Source organism: Fukomys damarensis, unplaced genomic scaffold (assembly GCF_012274545.1).
Source record: "Fukomys damarensis isolate Sample0158 unplaced genomic scaffold, DMR_v1.0_HiC HiC_scaffold_35, whole genome shotgun sequence".
NCBI classification, from domain to species: domain Eukaryota; kingdom Metazoa; phylum Chordata; class Mammalia; order Rodentia; family Bathyergidae; genus Fukomys; species Fukomys damarensis.
Window position 1 is genome coordinate 43,501,465 of NW_022900947.1, and position 19,156 is coordinate 43,520,620.

A 19,156-nucleotide genomic window follows, 5' to 3' on the forward strand; every position below is an offset into this window, starting at 1 on the left:
GACGGAAGAGAGAGAGAGAGAGAGAGAGAGAGAAGTTTTGATTGAAACTGTAAACTTGAATTAGATTTGCTTCCATATCTGATTTTGGCAGCATCTAAATGCAAATTGGAAGGGTGAGGCACTGTTTTCTGTGTTGTCCAGAATTGCCTTTTGAAAGCCACAAAGCAACATCAGCCCTGATGGACACAGGAGAGAGTGTTGCCCACACACTGGAGCTTGCTGTAGGTAACTCACATTCGCCTTGTGTCTTTCAGTTACCACTGGCAAGATGCATAACCAGGTAAGATCACAGATGCTTCCTCATCTCTACCCCCTCTTCTGTTTCTTCTTTTTCCCCCTCTCATCTTTTCCTTGGCGCTCATAAATCAGAATCACTTAAAGACAATAGCTCCTTCAAAATGCAACTCCACAGATTTAATTAAACTGTAAGTTACAGACTGGCCTGAGGAGGCTCAAATAGCGTGAGATGACTCTTTGTTCAGTGTGAATGTGAGATTCTAGTGGCTTCAAGGTGCCCAAGACCAAGTGCATTAAAAGGGACACCTGGCCCATGGCTTGTTGTGTGAATTCAATGGTTTTCGGACCTGAGAGTTAGCTATCCTTGCTTTGTATGACCTTGGCGATGGCAATGTCCTTTCTTCTTTCTTCCGTACCTGTAAAGTGGACTCATGTAGCAGCCAGAAACCCCTTTGTTGCTTGGAACAACTTTATTTTTGGTACTGGGGATCGAATTCCAGTTGTTGCATTTTTGAGGCAGGCGGCAGAACCACTGAGCTAAATCCCCAGCCCCTTGGAACAACTTTTTAAATCAGATCTTCCAAGCTCCCCTCTACAAAGGCTAACAAGCTATATGGGGGGGTGGGGTTCAGCTCTTGCAGCTATTTAGGTAAAGATGTCAGAGATTATTTTGTTAATGGACCTGATAGTTCACCACGTCTCCTAGGGTCCTGGAGTATGGTAAAATAAGGTACATTAAAATATAATAAGTTGCTATGCTTCACCTAGGGCAAACTGCTTATGCAAAAATTCTGTTAGTAAAAATCTCCTGGGTGGCAGAATTATTATCACAGCTATTACTGACATAACTTTTACTCTGTGCTGTTTGGGCCTCACATCTCTGTTCAAAGATAGCTGCTGCTCTTATTCTCATTTCACACACAGGGAGAGAAGATCAGTAATTAAGCACGTGCATTCATCAGACTTCTATAGCGAATCAGAAGCAATAGACAGATGGACAGATAGAGAGATACACTGACAGATAAAATAAGTAATTGCTCACTTGTTTATGGAAGCTAACAAGTCCAAAGATCTATAGTTGGTCTGAGTCCAAAGGTTTGAAACAAACAAACAAACAAACAACAACAAAACCCATGTCCCAGTTACCTGGGAGTCAGGCAGGAGGGATTTCCTCTTATTTGGGGGCAGGTTAGACTTCTGTTGTAGTCAGGCCTTCACCTGATTGGATGAGGCCCATCTCCACTAGGGAAGACAATGTGCTCTACTCAGTGCATGGATTCAGATATCGGTCATGTCCCCAAACCTCTCCACAGACACACTCAGAACAAAGTTTAATTTACTATTTGGGCACCTTGTGTCCTAGACAAGATGATATACACAATTGATCACCACAGCATGTGAGAGAATGAACCAGGATTTGGGTCCAGGCAATACCTTCAGGGCATGAGGTATGGTAGAAAAATACAGGGAATGTTTGAATTTGAAAGACACACTGTCTTCAGTCCCCCTGAAAATCCTTTAGTTGTGCTGTGTCAGTTGCCTCGATGTCCTGAATCTATTAAAAAACACTTAACTTTCACAGTCATTTTGACTTGGGGAAGAGCCAGAAGTTACATGGTGCCAGATCTGATGAATAAAAGGAGAAAGAATACACTGTAATGTTTTTACAAGTCTGCCTTCCCACTGAATAGCGCTTAGCAGCAGAACTCACTGTATCTTTGGTCATGAAGACACTCACAGGAGAGGACTCCAGCAGGGCTTCAGAAAGTGGCAGGAATACTGGGACAAGTATGTTCAAAGTGTGGGGGAGCATTTTGAGGGGTATTAATGGTAACATGCCTTTTACCGTAACACATTTAAAAAAACCCTTTAAATAGTCACCGTATATTTTGATCAAACTGTATACTTCCTTACAGCCTTTCTAATGTCTTAGAAACATTCCTGCAATCAACTTGATGTCAAAGGCAAGCAGTACATTGCTCAGGCTTTGACAAAGGTTTTGCAATTTTCAAAAGTACAAAATATCTAACATCTTCCCATAAACAACACCACCCTAAGGGAACTTTATAAAGAGATAGTTTGCTACTAGTGCATTTGACCTTCTTCTGAGGAAATTTTATTTTGTCCTTTAATATTTCAAAGTGACCCAAACTAGACCCTGGCTGTCCTTGTACTAAACCGCAAACATTACAAATTTGGTATTTTATGAACCGTGGAAGGGAAAATGGATCTTCTTTACGTTTCTTCCCCAGATCTTTTTGTACAGAGAGCTATGACTGGTCTGCACGGGCCTCCTACACCCTCCAGCCGCTCCGGGAGCACAGCAGAAGTGAAGCGGGGAAGACCTGGCTCTGCCACTGCCCTGGGGGACACAGTGAAAGCCCAAGTCAGCAGAGATACTCAGGTGGGGTGGCTGAGAGAAAGGAGAAAGAGACAGAGGTGGGAGTGAGGGTCGTAGGGGAGGCTTCTCGAAAGCAGGTGACATTTGAAAGGGGATTTGAGGGACATGAGGGTGTGAACCGCGAGATGATGGAGAAAAGGAGCCTCTAAGATGGAGCTGCACCTGTCATGGTGAAGAATCTTGCTTTGGTTGTGCTTAGGGAACAGTGTGGCTGGGACAGTAAGGGGATGATGACAGAGAGGCAGCTGGGGCCAGGGGACTGAGGAGCCTTTGGCTCAGCGGAAAGGCGGTGGGCTTTGGGATGGAAAACACTGGAGAGTTTGAGCAGGAGAATAACTTCTGATTCGAGTTTTTCACATCTCCTTGCCTAGTGGCTGGAGAACAGTCTCTGGGGTGCCGATGTAGGTGCCCCAAGACTGATAGGCAGAGGCTGGAAGTGACAATGGCTGGGGTGGGCTGTGTGGCAGTAAAGATGCTGCTGGTTATTTGGGTCTGGATTCTTGCGTGAAGACAGGAAGGAGGGGCTTTGCTGGTGGGTTCTCTGTGCACCATAAGCCAACTCTGTTTCCCTATTAGACCCCTGTATAGGTAATCTTAAAACTCAGCAGATTTATGTGCAGGAGAGTAGGGGATACTGAATGGCATCTAAGGTGTTTCTCCATTTACTACAAGACCCCTGAGGTATAACTACACTCAACTATTTTATTGGCTGCAGTTAAACTTCATACTTCCCAAATCTGAAGCTCAGGCTATCTTCTTTTGAATCCAGGGTGATTTTTAATAGCAACATTATTAGTGTACCAGCAGAAATCCAGGATAGAAAATGAATGGCTTTTCGATGTACACATGAAAATGGCAGGACAAAGCATAACAAAATTACAAGAAAAATTTTGAGAATGTGTATTTGTTATATAAATACAGAGGGGGAGAAGTCCATGAAAAAGAAAAATGACGCATAATATAATATGTAAATAGCCTTCAGAGAAGGACCACAGAAGGGATTATTTAATTTAGCTGCATCAGTGAAAAATCACCTGGCTTTCTGTCAGACAAAATTTCTATAATCCACTTTGAAAAGTGCTTGCTCCATATATTATGCATGGCATTTCCAGGCTGCCAAATTTCTGATTGAGCTGGTGATTAGAAGACAATGCACGCTCTCCAGGTTTCTTTCTCCATTTCTTGAAAGCAGCCTTGCTTCAACTCCGTCTCCTCCGAATGCCTGGTAGAAGTCAGAGACGAGAGAGCAATGAGAGACTGATATGCATCAAAGAGCTGATGTGGTTAAAGAGGGGTAACCAGCAGGGATGTGCAGCAGCCAACCCAGGAAGAGTAGGTGAGGGGAGAAATGGAATGAGAAAAGTCAGGAAAGAGAGCTTGTACCTGCAGAGTTGAAGGTCAGACAGCTGTGGAGCATCACTCACACACAGGCTGACTCAAAGCTTTGTTTGTTTGCTGGCCTCTCTGAGGAGGGATGGCTCATTTTCACCTGCATGTGGATGTTGCATTACTTAAATTGGCCTATGAAGGCAAGAGGGATGCTGTGAGACACCAGGAAGAAAGAGGGGGACGTGTTGGGGGTGGGCAGAGTTAACAGTGGCAATTTATTATGATTGCTTTCCTTGCACACTGTAATAGACTCCTTCTGGGCAATCAGGTTGAGCTCCTGTAGGAATGGGTGGCTCAGGTAGGCATTATTTAATTCATCTGTGTGAAAGTGAGCAACCGAGGAAGATGGAGTGGGTATTAATCAGGATTGTATGAGCTTTGGGATGGCTGCATCTAAATCAGCCCAAGGCATCATCTGGGAAATCAACTCCCTATTTTCAACTGGCTTGCATGTCTTTTTTCCCTTAGCAGAGAGATATTAGAAATTTTTTTTCACTTACTTCTTCCCAGTTTGGTACATCCTGATGAAGCCTAGAAAAATCCATAAGTCAGGAGAAATTTGCTCTGACTGGAATTTCATCTCACAATCTCTGAATACTGATGATTGGTAAGGATTACTAGGATGTTATCTGATAGCCTGAGGCTCTTCTGAATTTGTTCCAGGAATTGGTATGGATTTTTTTAGGTCTCATGAGAAACAATAAGTATGTGGTTATGCCAGTCTGGAAGTGATGGTCTGGCCAGTCCAGGTGGCCAAGTATATCTGAAACTGGGCATAAAACGAAGAACTGAGAAAGAAGTATCAGACCTTTAGTATGTAGCATGTAGGAAAATTATCTTATGAACATTTCTCTTGGATTTTTTTTTTTTTTTTTTGTACTAGGGATCGAACTCAGGTCCTTGTGCTTGTGAGGCAGGTGGTGGAACCACTGAGCTAAATATCCCTGGCCCTCTCTTGGAGGTTTTTTTTTTTTTTTTTGGTACTAGGGATCGAACTCAGGTCCTTGTGCTTGTGAGGCAGGTGGTGGAACCACTGAGCTAAATATCCCTGGCCCTCTCTTGGGATTCGATTATGAGATACAGGAGATAGTATCATTGGCTTTCAAAGAATGTTTTGAGAAAGAAGTATCTTAATGTGTAACATACTGACTTGAAAAAGTAAGAAGAGCACAGCTAGCCTTCTGTTCATCCTCAGCTTTGCACCATAGCCTGGCCACCCTCCTTGAGAACTTATAACATCTCCATGCATGTGAGGGTTTTAAATTTGAGAAACACTGCCTGTATTAGTCAGTGTTTCTATTGCTGGACACAATAAACAAAACCCAACACCCAACACCCAGAACTTACAGCAGAAGAGCTTTACTTTGGCTTACGTTTTAAGGGGAGTTAGGCCATGGTTAGTTGGCTCCAAGGCAGAAACATCATGGCAGAAGGGTGTGGAGGAGAAAAGATGCTTAGTTTGTGGTGAGCAGGGAACAAAGTCAGCATGGAAGGGCCAAGGGACCAGACATAGATCTTGAGGCCACACTTCTATGACCCACCCAGACACACTCAGAGATGCGCTCCACAAATCTCCCAGAGGAATCCCAGAGCCAATCAAGTTGAGGATTCACCTTAACTGGTACACTGCACTCAAAGTTAACTGCTGCTACTCTAGGTCACTACCACTGGGAAGCACTTGGTTGTAAGGGGACAACCACACGGCCCAAATGTGCTTATATCTTTTTTGAAAGACCACTGAAATGAAAACATGCATTAACTAATTCTAAGAGCTGAGCATGGTTAAGAATCATGGATTCCCAGGAATTTGTTTGGAGAGCAGTTGAGATGCAAGATTCCTCTAAAATAAATCTTAGAGCAAGAAAGATCCCCACAGGGAGTCATTAGCCAGGCTGTCCAGGAGGCCATTTTGCTCCTTAGGTCTCCCAGGCACTAAAAGGAGATGCTCCAGTGCACCAGGGGACTCCAAACAACTAATGGGCCATCTTGGATGGCCAGAGATAGTGAAAGAGCTGGTAATTTCTAAGATAAATGTGCAGGATTCAAAGCTTTGGAAAGATGGTGTCAAATAAATAAAAAAAAAACAGATGAGATAGATGAAGCACTTATCTGTCTGAATATAAAAAATTCTAATTAAAGGTCAGGGATAAAGCTCAAATTATATTTGGCTGCTATCTGGCTACTTTTTCCCCTCCACCTGTCTATCTTCATCGGTGTGTGTTATTTCACAGACGTAGGCTCACGCGCACGCCGCCGGGTGATCGCAGACCTATCTGGCTACTTTTTCCCCTCCACCTGTCTATCTTCATCGGTGTGTGTTATTTCACAGACGTAAGTGAAGATGATTAAGATGTGATCAGTCAATATATGTTTTTTGTAAATGTATTTATTCTGACTATACAGATTGTTTCCAGGTGCAATGTCTCAGGCTACGAGTAAATCCAAGTTCCTCTGTGTGCTTTTGACTCAGTGGGATGCTGAGAATCTTAAGGGACCTCTCAGTTTTATTGGGTTCACCTTCCTATGTTCAGACAAATAGGAGAAGGAGAGTGAGAGAAGGAAGGGGGAAAAGGACGAGGAAAGGGAAGGGAGAGAGAGAGAGAGAGGGCTTTAAATTTACCTTCTGAGAAATGTAAGAACAGAAAGGAGCAGGCAGAGCTGCAGGCATTGCCGGGCTCTTGGTCACAGAGTGGAGAAAGAAGGCGGGGCAGGTGCCAGAGTTGTGTTCCCAGGTCTGCTGTCTTTGGCTCTCTTTCTCTGGGGATCCAGAGCATTGTCACATGTGGAGGTGCCAGTGCCATCCTGTGCACATCTTGAGGCAGGATTCATCACACTCCCTCTTTGCTGGTCCTGGTCCAGGCTGGTCAGGTCAGACTCAGACCCGGAGGAAGGAGGCAGAACACTGAGGGGTGCTGTTGACCTGTAGTGTGAGGGGTGCTGGTTTATGCAGATAGAAAGGCCATTGTAAAGGAGGCCTTTTCATGTGTTGTTGTGCAAGAATATAAAAAAAGCAAGAATGGTAATAAGAAATGGTTATAATAATGGTCATAAGAAAACAATAGCAATGCTTTTAGATATGCCACACAAACTGGATGTTAATCACAGGCCTCCTTAATTAATAGAGTGCTTGTCTTCATCATATCCATTAACAGCTGAGCGCCGAGTAAGAGTCTCCTTCATTATACCCAGAGCTCTGATGTGAGTACGCTCCAAAGATTATCCAATCCACAGTAAAGTACCACAAAACAAAGCAAAACTTTCTACTGGCCGTCTTAATTCGGAATCTTCTGCATAGCACAGTTCTTGTGGTCCATCACGTGTGACCAGTTTCCAGTCTGTCCAGTGCAAAATCATAATTTTGTGGAAATATTCACTAGGGTAGACAGGAAAGGGAAGATTGCCCTCCATCTGCTATGGGGGAGCTGCCAGACTGTGTTCTCCCTGACAGTATCATATACATAGCCAAGGAAATTGTAAACTGAGCTTGATATTGACTGGAGAAAAATTGTAAGCAGCAAGGTAAATTCTATGCCAACATTAGGATGCTTCCTAATGGCACATAAATAAATTGTAGATTTCCAAGGTTGGGGTTATCAGAAATATGAGTGCTCTCCAATGGTATGATAAAAGTATAAGAAGGTACAGAAGCATATATCTGCCTGTCTTAAAACTGGGATATTTTACATTTCTTTCCTTAATGATCTAGAGTGAGTTGGTGTAGTTAAGTTAGAAGTGCACATTGGTCAAGCTTGACAAAGTCTGCTTGTTCTTTCTGTCTACCCCAGTGACTCTTTCCACAAAATGATTATTTTGTAGTGGGCAGATTGGAAGCTGGTCATATGTGCAGGGCCAGGAGAACTGTGCAATGCCTCTGCAACCCAGAAAAGCATTTCTGTGCAGACGATGCAGATTTAAGAGAGCCAGGAGAAAATTCTGCTTTGCTCTGTGACACTTCACTGTGGACTGGGTGCTCCTTGGTGCACTCTCCACACCTAGTAACACTTTGCATACAGAATCATCAATCCCATGTACTCCCAATGTGTTACTTCAATTCAATTCGTTATCTTAAGAAAATGATTCGAAGTGAAAAGCTATTAAGAAATCTCTTCACATGTGGAGTTAGACTATGAGATGAGATTATATTTTCAGTAGGTGAAAAATGATCGAGACAAGACAGCTCATGATTTAATAGGGTCAGATCTGTTCTTAGTGACTTGTAGAAGGTTACATGATCTCACAATTTTGGTTTTTCCGGCACTCATTGCCAGCAATGGCTCCTCATTGCTAGGAACAGGTTAAACCTCACTGTTCTTCACCTCCTGTGTACTTAGGTACTTCTCATCAGATCTCTTCTTGTACTTGGCATCTTAACCTTCAGGATTATTCAACATTTGTTAAATTTATTCATATTTCTGTCCTGGAGTGGTTTGTTTTCCATTTCACATTTTTCTTCAGCCCTAAAATCTCCCTTTGCTCCATTTTTCCTGCAGAAATCCTACTTTGTGACCTACCTCAAGTGCACCGCTGTGTTGGTTTATACCTGGAGGGTTGTATTGGGAGTGGCACTTTGGCCTAGAGAGTGCCATGCAGTTCTGCTGCCCCCAAAAGGGCTTGGAGATCTGTAAACTTTGTGTTAAGTGAAACTTGAGGTGAGAAGCCAAACACACTTTTCAGAAAGGTTCCCCTAAACCTCAGTCAGCAGGTGACTGATAACTTTTGTGCTCATAGGTAGGGCTTTGGGGAGGTGACTAGATCATAGGGCTGTGACACTCACCCTCGGATTATTTCCATGGATGAGTTTATAGCTAAATGCGCTGTTGGGAGGTAAAGCCTGGTCAGAGGAGGAGGTCACTGGGGATGTGGCCTGGAAGGGTCTCTTCTCTCCTCCTCCTTTGGTCCCCGCCCCTGCTTCCTGCTGTCATCCCATGAGCATTCTCCTCTACCATGCCCTTCTGCCGTGTCACCGTGACTGGATCCCACTCACTAGACTGAAACCTCTACAAACTGAGCCAAAATAAATATTTTCTCCTTTATGTTGTGGGTTTTGGCTTTTGAGTCTCAGCAACAGAAAATAAGTAAAACAATTACAAAAATACAAACAAATTGCTTCCTTTTCTTCACTCTTTTACTACAGTGCTCTGCTATCCAGGCTGCACATTAATATTTCTGGGGAGTTTGCTAAAACAACAACAACAGCAGCAACAACAACAACACCCCAAAACTAAAAAGCACCAATGCTTGGGTCTCTGCTGTATGCTTGTAACCTCCGCACAGAGTTCTCACTTTAATCCGAACACCTAGCAGCAATACTCTTCCCAACCTCTTCCAGCCAGATGTGGCTAGTATCCCCTTTCCAGGATGGCGTGGAGACGCTTGCTGATATACAAAGTGATTTTGGATGAGGGTGAGTGGGGCAGCTCATGCCCTGGGCCCAGTGGGGGAAGAGGAGTCCACTATGAAGCTGCCCCAACTTGCCACTGCTGTTCCTGCCAGGAGGACTTGCTTTTGTCATGATAGATGGGTGCATGAGATCTTCAGGTGACCTGTTGGGAGGATCAATAGGAACCAGGTAGGGTAGATACACAGTACATGGTAGAACAGAAGTCAAGCCTATGCAGTCCTGCATAGAGTCTGTTGAAATTAGTCTGGAGGCTCTTAATACAGTGGCTTTGAGTTCACTATTTGTAACTTAACAAATCTACAACTATTTTATTGTTTGATAACACTTTTTTTCTCATTGAGTTTATTGGTACTTTTTAAGCATATAGTACAGTTACATTTATCACTGGGATCTTGTACCTTTACGTGATGTATCTTGGTTCTTATTTTTTCCCCATTCCCCTGTCCTCCCTTTGCCCCCTCCACCCTCCCCTATTTACAAAGACTTTAATTCCATTTTTCATATTTTTCTTTTCCCTTATTACCTTTCCCCTACCCTTCCCACTTCCCCTACACCTTTAGCCCTTTTCTTCCTATTTCACGTTATTTACTCTTTTTTTTTGCATGGCAATTTTTTTTTCTTGTTCAGGCACAATGAGTCCATAGAATTACTCTACCTGATTCATTGTCCTGCTGCTCTCAATGATCATTTCTCAACACTGACTCTCTCCCCATGACCTAAGACCCTCCCTTGGGTTGTTACTTTTGTCACTTCCTCCCTACTTCTCACTCTTGCCTGAGGATCTTGCTTCCCACTTCCTGAGAAAGTACAAGCGATCAAGAAAAGACAACTGTGCTCTTCACTGAGCCATTTAACAATGCACTGAGTCTGGGCTGTGGACTTGGTTCTCTGTCCACCTATGTAGCTGATTCTGCTCCTCGTTTTCCCTTCAGGCTTTCTTCTGCCATTGACCCTTTCTCCTGCTGCATCATGATCTTCTCTCCTGAATCATCCCTGTCAACAGATAGGCTGTGTGCTGTGTGCTTGCTATTTTAGGAAAGGAAATTTCTCCCTTGATCCTTCATTGTCTCTATTAACTGCCCCCCACCTCCCCGCCCTGAGAAACTGCCTTCACATATCCCGCTAAAGGGGACTTTCTATACCCAGCTCTAGCCTCTGCTTTGCAATCTGCAATGGTTTTGATGTGATTTGAGTGTCCACCAAGGGTTCATGGTTGGGAGTTTGGTCCTTTGAGAGGTGGTGGTACTGAGATCTTTAGAAGTGGAACCTGGGCAGGGGGTCTTAGGTCTCGGGAGTGGGAGGGATTGTGAGATTGCAACCTCTTTGATTTTCTGTTGGAAGAGGTGAGCTCTTCCTCCAAAGTGTATTCCTGCTCTATGCCATATGGCCCTCGCCAGAGCCTGTACCTTGCTGTTTGAACTTTTTTTTGGTACTGGGGCTTGAACTTGGGACCTTGCACTTGCGAGGCAGGCAGTGGAACCACTGAGCTAATCCCTGGCCCTGCTGTTTAAACTTGTAGCTTCCAACTTCTGAGCTGGGTAAACTTCTTCTCTTTATGAAGTTAGTCTATTTCAAATTTCATTGTAGGAATATGAAATGAAAAATGGTCACCCAAAGTCTTCTTTACTTTCCCTGCTAAGTCTCCTAAAATGTTAAAAGGAGGATTTGCTCTTTGGGGTAGTGTGAAAGACAGAGAAAGAAAGGAAATTTTATTTACCTGTTCCTCACATTTCTTCTTGGTCAGGTTTCACCCTGTAGATTATTAACCTCCTAGCACTTTTCGATCTTCATATGGCCTTTTTCATGCTGCTTAGGAAAACAGGTTCCCTGACCTTTGTGTAGGCTTTTGTCTACATTTAGAAGTGGAGGAATTACCAGAATTAGTGGACATCAGTCTACAGAAGAAAGGAACAGGGAGTGATGCAGACATGAGGTGGGGAACGAGGTATGCGATTCCATATGCTGCTGATCAGAACTCAAGTTTCTTTCCTTATCTTCAGTTTGCTTTTGTTTCTATTTTGTCCCATAGACTATACTTAATTCTAGGAGTAGTCTTAAAAACATCAAATTTCCTGTTCACCTGCTCCTACCCTCCAGTAGTTTCTTATAAATAGTTTTGCGTAGAAAAACAAGCCCAAATCCTCTTCCTGGCCTACCAGCCCTGTGTGAAGATGCTCTCTGGCTTCCTGTCCTGAAGCCCCCTCCTTACCCTTCCGTTCCACCACCTCCTACCATCTGTGCTCAGGCACTCCGCTGGCTTCTTCTGTGAGCTTCCTGCGGTGCTGTTCTCACTGCCTGCTGCTCTCCTCTCAGATTTTCCTGAGGCTCCTTCCGTCTACCTGTTTCTTTCTCTTTCAGATCACCTCATTAGTGAAGCTTTGCCAACTTATCCCACTGAGAATCAGTCATGTCCATTCTTTTGCCTTTTCCCTGCTTTGTTTTCTTCTAAGCATGTATGTACCCAACATGAGGGAATACATCTATTTCTTCAGTTGCCTATATCTCATGCCAGTGTCAGCCCCTTGGGACTTTGTCTAGTTCATTACTGTTTCCTCAGTAACTAGAATAATGGCTACCCCATAGTAAACATTTAGTATACACTGGGCGAATTAATCTGGGAATATCAAGTTTAGATACCAGGCGGCTAGAGAAAGCAACAAGGGAGATGACATTTGCCGTTTGTCCGGATATGTCACCGTGTGGCTCTCTTCTCTCTCTGTCTTTTGTATTACAAAGAAATTTACTCACCATAGACAGAAGACAGTTCCACTACTTAAAAACAATCTGCACAGGGCTAGGAGCATGCTGAAAGGTCAGCTTCTGCCAGTTCCTCCTGAAACCTTTCTGTGAACGGCTGGCCTCCGGGTTGCCCAGGGAGGTCAGGGAATTTACTCCGAATAATGTGCAGGGAGCCTGGGGAGTGTGCGTACCTGGCGGTTCCATTCTTGGGTCTCCGTGGGCTGCTTCTGCTCTGGCTTTTTGTGTTGTGTCTGTGACTCAAACCAGATCTCCTTGGGTAGCCGAAGACGGAGACACAGGTGGCTGAGCCAGTCCCAGATTTCCTCTGTGTGCGATCGCGGTGCGTGGGACACAGCCTTCTGCTGGGTAATGAAAAGAAAACATTCTAATAAGGGCTCACATTTGCAACATCTGTTTCATCTGGGTAATTTTAGATGGCAAAACCCACACCTCAGAACGAGGAGGGTTTCTGTCATCTTATAAATGATTGCTTCGGTGTCTCTAAGCACCCACCACCATAACTAATAGACTGTAAGGGCTGAGAAGAAATAGAAGCTTTATTAAACTCAGGAAGCAGCGCCCCTTTAGGGCAAATTGACATACAAGGAAGCAGTGAAGTGGTTTTTCTCTTTTAGAAAGGCCCCCAAAATTCTCTTTCTTTTTTTAGAATGTGTAGTAGCGAATTAAGGATTTTAATATTCTCGTTAACTTTTTCTTAGCCAGGTATCATTGCTTAATTAATCTCTCTACTTCTCAAAAGAAAAGCAAACTTATTCAAAGACATCTATAAGGTTAAAAATTAGCTCTTCAAAAGTCACCCACCAAACCATTGTTATTAAGAGCTTTTCCCAAAGATAGCATTCAATAGACACGATTGTGCTTTCATTCCTAGTTTTTCTTGGTGAGAATGAGAGCAGTGTTAGCAGCTGTTAATTGTATCGCACAGATTATGGGAATGGAGGCCCCAGTGAACACTTTCTAGCTTTCCTAACTTCTCACAGCCCTTTCCATAGTACTTCAGCAAGAACTTAGTAGATACATGACAATAATGACAATAAATGTAGACTATAATGGCAAAATAGGAGATGTAACTCTGATTTTATAAGCGGTGGCTCCCTTATATTCAACAAATTTTATTCCTTTTTAATTATCAAAATAAAATCCCTCCAACAGAAAGCAAGAACATGGAGTGTGTGCTTTAAAACGCCACATGGAGTGCTGAGGATTTAGCTCCGTGGTGCTGCCATCTGCCTCAGCAGCACAAGGTCCTGAGTTTGCTTCCTGGTACAAAAAAAAAAAAAAAAAAAAAAAAAATCCACATGGACTGAAGAACAATCTAAAAATCCTCTTTGTCAAGCCTAATTTCTATTTATACAGCACTATGTGGCAAATAGAACACTTGGGCATATATCATCTCCTTTGGTCCTCAGAATAGTCTCTTCTGAATCAAAAGCTTAATCAGATGCAGAAAAGTATTTAATGGCCACTGGAGACTGATACTATTCCAGAGCATGGAAACGAAATGTCCTTTACCAAGGAACTCTTTGGTCCTGGTGACTTTTCTGTCAGGTATCCGCCTTGGATCTTCTCTTTGATAAGGTTTGTTGGAGATACATGGACACATGGAAGTGTAATATTATGCTGTATTAGGTTAATAGGAATAGGATTCTTCTTCTACATCTCAGTGCAGTATAGAAGAACAGTTTGTTTCTTGCTTACAGAGAGGACTGCAAATCCAGGGGACTCTTTGGAGGCAGTGCAGGACACTGAATGCTCACCTCTAGGAGCGTGCACCTCCTTAAAGATGGCTGTGCTGCATTCACACTGGCTCCTCCCTGGGGTGGGGGCACATCATGCTTCTGTCCACCTGAGCATGGGAGTATAACCTTCCTATGTACCAGGAAGGAAGAAGAGAATAGAATATGAATAATAGGGTGATTTCTATTATGTGAGTTTGTCCTTTTATTAATCAACAAAGGTATGTTCTGGGACTTAACATGGAGTCGGCTTACTAAATGCCTTACATTCATCATTTTCTAATGGGAGAGAGATCTCTTTTAGAACTGTGATGCTGGGTCCCCAATTTTATCAGGCCATGATGGTGCCAGAGCACCCAGAATATTCAGTAAATTCAGCAGGGGAAGGAAACTGGCCCAGCAGCTTTGATAGTGTGTACAATAAATAACTAGTTGATTGTCTACAATGTTTATTTTTTGGTGCATCAGTGGACACTGTGAAAAATGTTTTTGTTTTCTTCTTGCCATTGTGGAGAGTCTAGAAAACAGTTATAGGGATTAGGAAGAAGACAGATAGATTAAGTGGTATAGATTGTACTCTGGTAAGTTTGTGCCTTGGGACCAAACTGCTTCTGGCACATGCAATTTTGGTCCCTTCCACAACTCTTCTAATATCAGCTCGTAAACTTAGTTAAAAAAAAAAATCTCTGACTACTTTAGGAGAGTGTGTTGTCCCACATAATAGCAAACTCCCTCCTGATTGCTTTAGTCTAAAACACAGTGATGAAGTTTTAAATCTGTTGCTCCCCATCATGAGATAAGCACAAGAATTACCTAAGTAGCTTGCAAAATTCAAGTTCTAAGTCTCCATCCTCCAAACTTTTGGATCAGTGTCATGGAGCCTAAGAAATAATATCTTTACTAATAATCTCAGTTGACTGGTGCTTGCTAGCCTGCAGACCATGTGTTGAAACACTGAACTGAGTAAACAAACATGGATTTGTTGAGAAATGGTAAAAATCTTGTTGTAAATTTTAAGCAGCTCTCAAAAATATCCTGGTGGACATATGATTTGTTCAGTGTGCTATGCAAAAGGTTTGGGAAACAGACTGCATAGTAAGTGCACAATATAGGCTCCAAGATTTGAGACTTCTGTAAATTTTCTAAATAATCTTTACAAGAGTTTTAGGCATTGCTTCTACTTAATATTGAGGGCTTTCTACCCACCTCATTACTGGTGCCCTTTAAGATTGTAGAAAAGAATGGTTGGCCGTCAATGAGAACAATGGAATGCAAGTTGAATGAATCCCAAAATGGCATATTTTACTTGAAAAACACGCATTATGCTCTTTTCCAAGTAAACTGCACAGAAAAATGTAAATGAAGCATAAAGCTCTTATGAATTAGGCCCTAAGCGTTTTTCTTTTTAGCATATAAACTGCCACTAAGGATGTGATAGGAATGCATTTTCTACTATTTTTCAAACTGTAATTACGTTTCCCAAGTAAAACTCCAATACTTGATATGGTCCTGTTGCAACTGTACCAGACAGGTAATAATTGGAAAATTTAACACAGAGCTTTATCTCTTAAATGCTAAAAGGTAAGGCTACTCACAACATACAGAAGAGCTGACATTAAATATAAAAACAGGGAACCTGGTGATTCTCTATGATGTTAATTTTGCATCTGAAAATATGTTCCAAAGCTGTAGTACCTTTAAAAATACATATGAGTAAAAGACAAGCAATAATTCTGTCCCCAACTTTCACCTAAAACAGCTTATAATCTCCACGTAGCATTCAATAGTTCCATTTCCCACTCCCATACTTACTGTATTTCAGGTTGGGATGTGATGTGGCTAAGTCTCAGTATAGTAAATTAACTTATGTAAGTAGCAATGGAATAAAAATGAAGCAAAAAAGAGGGGGATTCTCTAGAGAGCACTGTTCAGTTGTGTATCCAAGGCCCATCTGAAAAGAGCATACAATAAAGCTTGGAGAGAGAATTAGAAAGATTTGAACAATGCCATTTCCATCCGTCATCGCAGTGGACTTTGTCAGCCAACAATTTTTATTCCTATCCTTTTGTATTCAGTAATTCTAAGATGCACACTCCTCTAAAGACATATGCATCTGCACAGAGAACAATGAGACGCTCCTTAAGACTTCTGTGGGAATTGAGAATAGTTTTAGGAGCAGGACAATGTACACATGGGCACATTCTTTAAAATACCCATGTTAAAATCATAGATTCACAACTGTAAGATAAAGCATGTCATTGTCTGGGAAGTGATCTTACATAGGCAGGTTCTTAGAAGGACGAAAGCTCCAAAATAATTTCTTTTTTTCCCCTCTCATTGAGTTTATTGGTACATTTTAGGTATACAGTACAGTTACATTCATCACTGGGATCTTGCACCTTTACATGACAGGTCTTGGTTCTCATTTTTTCCCCTTGTCCTTGCCCTCCCTTCACCCTCTCTTTCCTTCCCTATTTGCAAACACATCATTTCCATATTTTCATTTTCTCATTTTTTTACTTTTCCTTTATTACTTTTCCCCTACCCTTCCCACTTTCCCTACACCTTTAGCCCTTTTCTTCCTATTTCACATTGTCAATTATATCATTAGGATCTTATGTACTATTACAGTTTTTCACACCAGAGAAACTATTTGATATTTACACCTGTGTGACTGATACGATCTCTCATGACATCCTCAACTTGGCTTTGCATTTTCAGCAGGGAACACTTTGATGTTTTCTAGCGGATATGAAACCACATTCCACAGCCTGCTGACCATTGCTCATCCATACTTGAATTTTTTTTATAAGTTTTATCCGTTCCTGATGCATCTTGTTTTTGTGTCTATCAAACAGTTATTAATTTATTTACATACATTACCCTTCAGAATTTCTGCAGATCAACTTTGCACACATGGTTTAAAGTTAAGATTTCTGAAAGCATTTATCAATTCTGAATGCATAAAAATAGCACAACTGAAAATAGCATAACTTTAGTCCTCACACTAGAGATTGCATTTCACATTTTCCAGGAAATAAGACTGGAAGTGGTCTCATGCAATGGAAACATGAGCTTCTGATAGCTGACTAAGAAACAGTACAAAGTCTGAGTTCTGAATCAGACACATGTCAGTCTTGACCCCGGGCTTATACTCTTTGAGCTCATTATTCTCCATGTGTGACATGGATGAGATACCATGTAGTACTTAGGGTGGGCTACTTACTATATCAGGTGGTCTCTCAAATGTATGATGGTTCCAACACAAGAGAAATTCCACATTCACTCATGGTATTTTGTAACACCCAAGATACCTCTCCTTCAGTTAGTCATTCAGAGGCCCAGGCTGGCACAGGCTCCACTGTCTTGAACAAGTGCTTTTCATGGTTGTTTCAAGCAGTATTTCTCAAAAATATTTTTTCATGAATTCTCCCTAGGGTAAAAATTAAGTTAATTAACCCAACTAATTTGAGTGGATTAATTTAGTTAAATTTAACTTCTTTCTTATGAGAGAAATTAAACACCAAGAAATAAGGGTTTGTCAGGTAGATATGAGCTTTGGAAGTCACAAACTATATTCATAGCTAAGATTGTTTTGTTTCTCCAAGCTGTGATTTTCGCTTATTGGAAGCCTGTTAGTGCTCTGAGATTGCAAGTGTTGGACATTCCCTCCCTTTCCAGGCTATTAAGAGGGGAAAGCAGAAGCACAGAGCAAACCTGAGTGCTTTCAATAGGCTGGAAGTGTCCCACATCACTTCACCCTGTATTCTATCACCTGATCGCCTCTAAACAAGTGACACTGGGAAATGCAATGAGCTGTGTGTCCAAGAAAAAGGAAAGCCAATCATTTAGCAAATATCCAGTGGTTTCTTTTACTATTTTACTGGTTCATATGGATTCTCATGAGGGTTTAATTACCACTTCATAGGGATTAAGGAGCTGGCATCATGCATATATGTTTTAAATTCTTAAAATGATGTTTGAATCCATGCTGGAAGAAAAGGTAAAACAAATGTCATCTATCATTTATCTATCAGAGAATGAAAGAAAGATTAGAGCTGGAAGGTGCTTTAGAAACTGCATAGGCCAATCTTCTATTGATGGATTTCTGTTTAAGCACTTTTAGTACAAGAGAGAGGCAGTGCATTTCCTTACCATGTCTTCAGTTACTTGAAAGCTTTTATTTCAGGCAAAAATCTATATCTTCAGCCCTTCAACTGTCCCAACCTACCCATTATTTGCTTTGCCCTCTGAAAGTGTTTCCTTATAAATTCATTCAGCAGCTGTTTATTAAGTGGATTTATAGACAGGAAGTAACATGTTTGAGGCATCGAGGTGAGGTCTAGTCAAAGTGTGGAATACCAGATCAATAGTTTCTGCCAAAACTTCACGGTCTCCAGGAGCCTACAAATGTGACCTTATTTGGAAGCAAGGTCTTTGAAGCTGTAATGTCTGGTTGTTCAGAAGCTAGGAGAGGCAAGAAAGAATTCTCTTCTAGAGCCTTTGGCGGTGTCACGAACCGCTGAAGCCTTGATTTTGGACTTCTGATTTTCAAAACATGCTGTTTGTGGTCATCTGTTACAAAAGCCCTTAGAAACTCACAGAAATGTCTTCTTCAAATGTAATCACTGGAGGGTTGGGGACGGGCACTTAGCAATCTGGGCCTATGAAACTCATGATGACTTCATTGATGTAAATCAAATGGGAATTCTTAGATGATTTACCAGAAGGACAGAGAGTCTCCCTGCTCTTTGTACAGGATACCTGTGGACACCTTGCTTCACTGAATATCCCTGTTAGTGATTGCTCTGCAGGTCATCCAAACCATCCTGCTTTCAGGTGTTGAGCTATATGCTTACCAAGAATCAGTTGAGTTGGTTTCCACATCTGTTTCTGTCTATTGTATTTGTAATTTTGCAACATGGTTGCAATATATTTAATGAAGAAATTATGAGTATAGAAGGAGAATCATTTTTTAAAAAAGTAATGTAATGTTTTGGAAAGAATTGAAATGTGATGGGAAAAAACTAGAAAAATTAAAGGAGTTTACACAGTCAGATCATTTTTCAAGTGTTACAAAATTTTTTTGTGTTAAAAAAACTTAAATTGGGCTGGGGATTTAGCTCAGTGGTTCTGGTGCCTGCCTTGAAAGCTCAAGGACCTGAGTGTTTGATACCTGGACCGGAAAAAAAAAAAAAAAAAAAAAAAAAAAAAAAAAAAAAAAACAAAAAA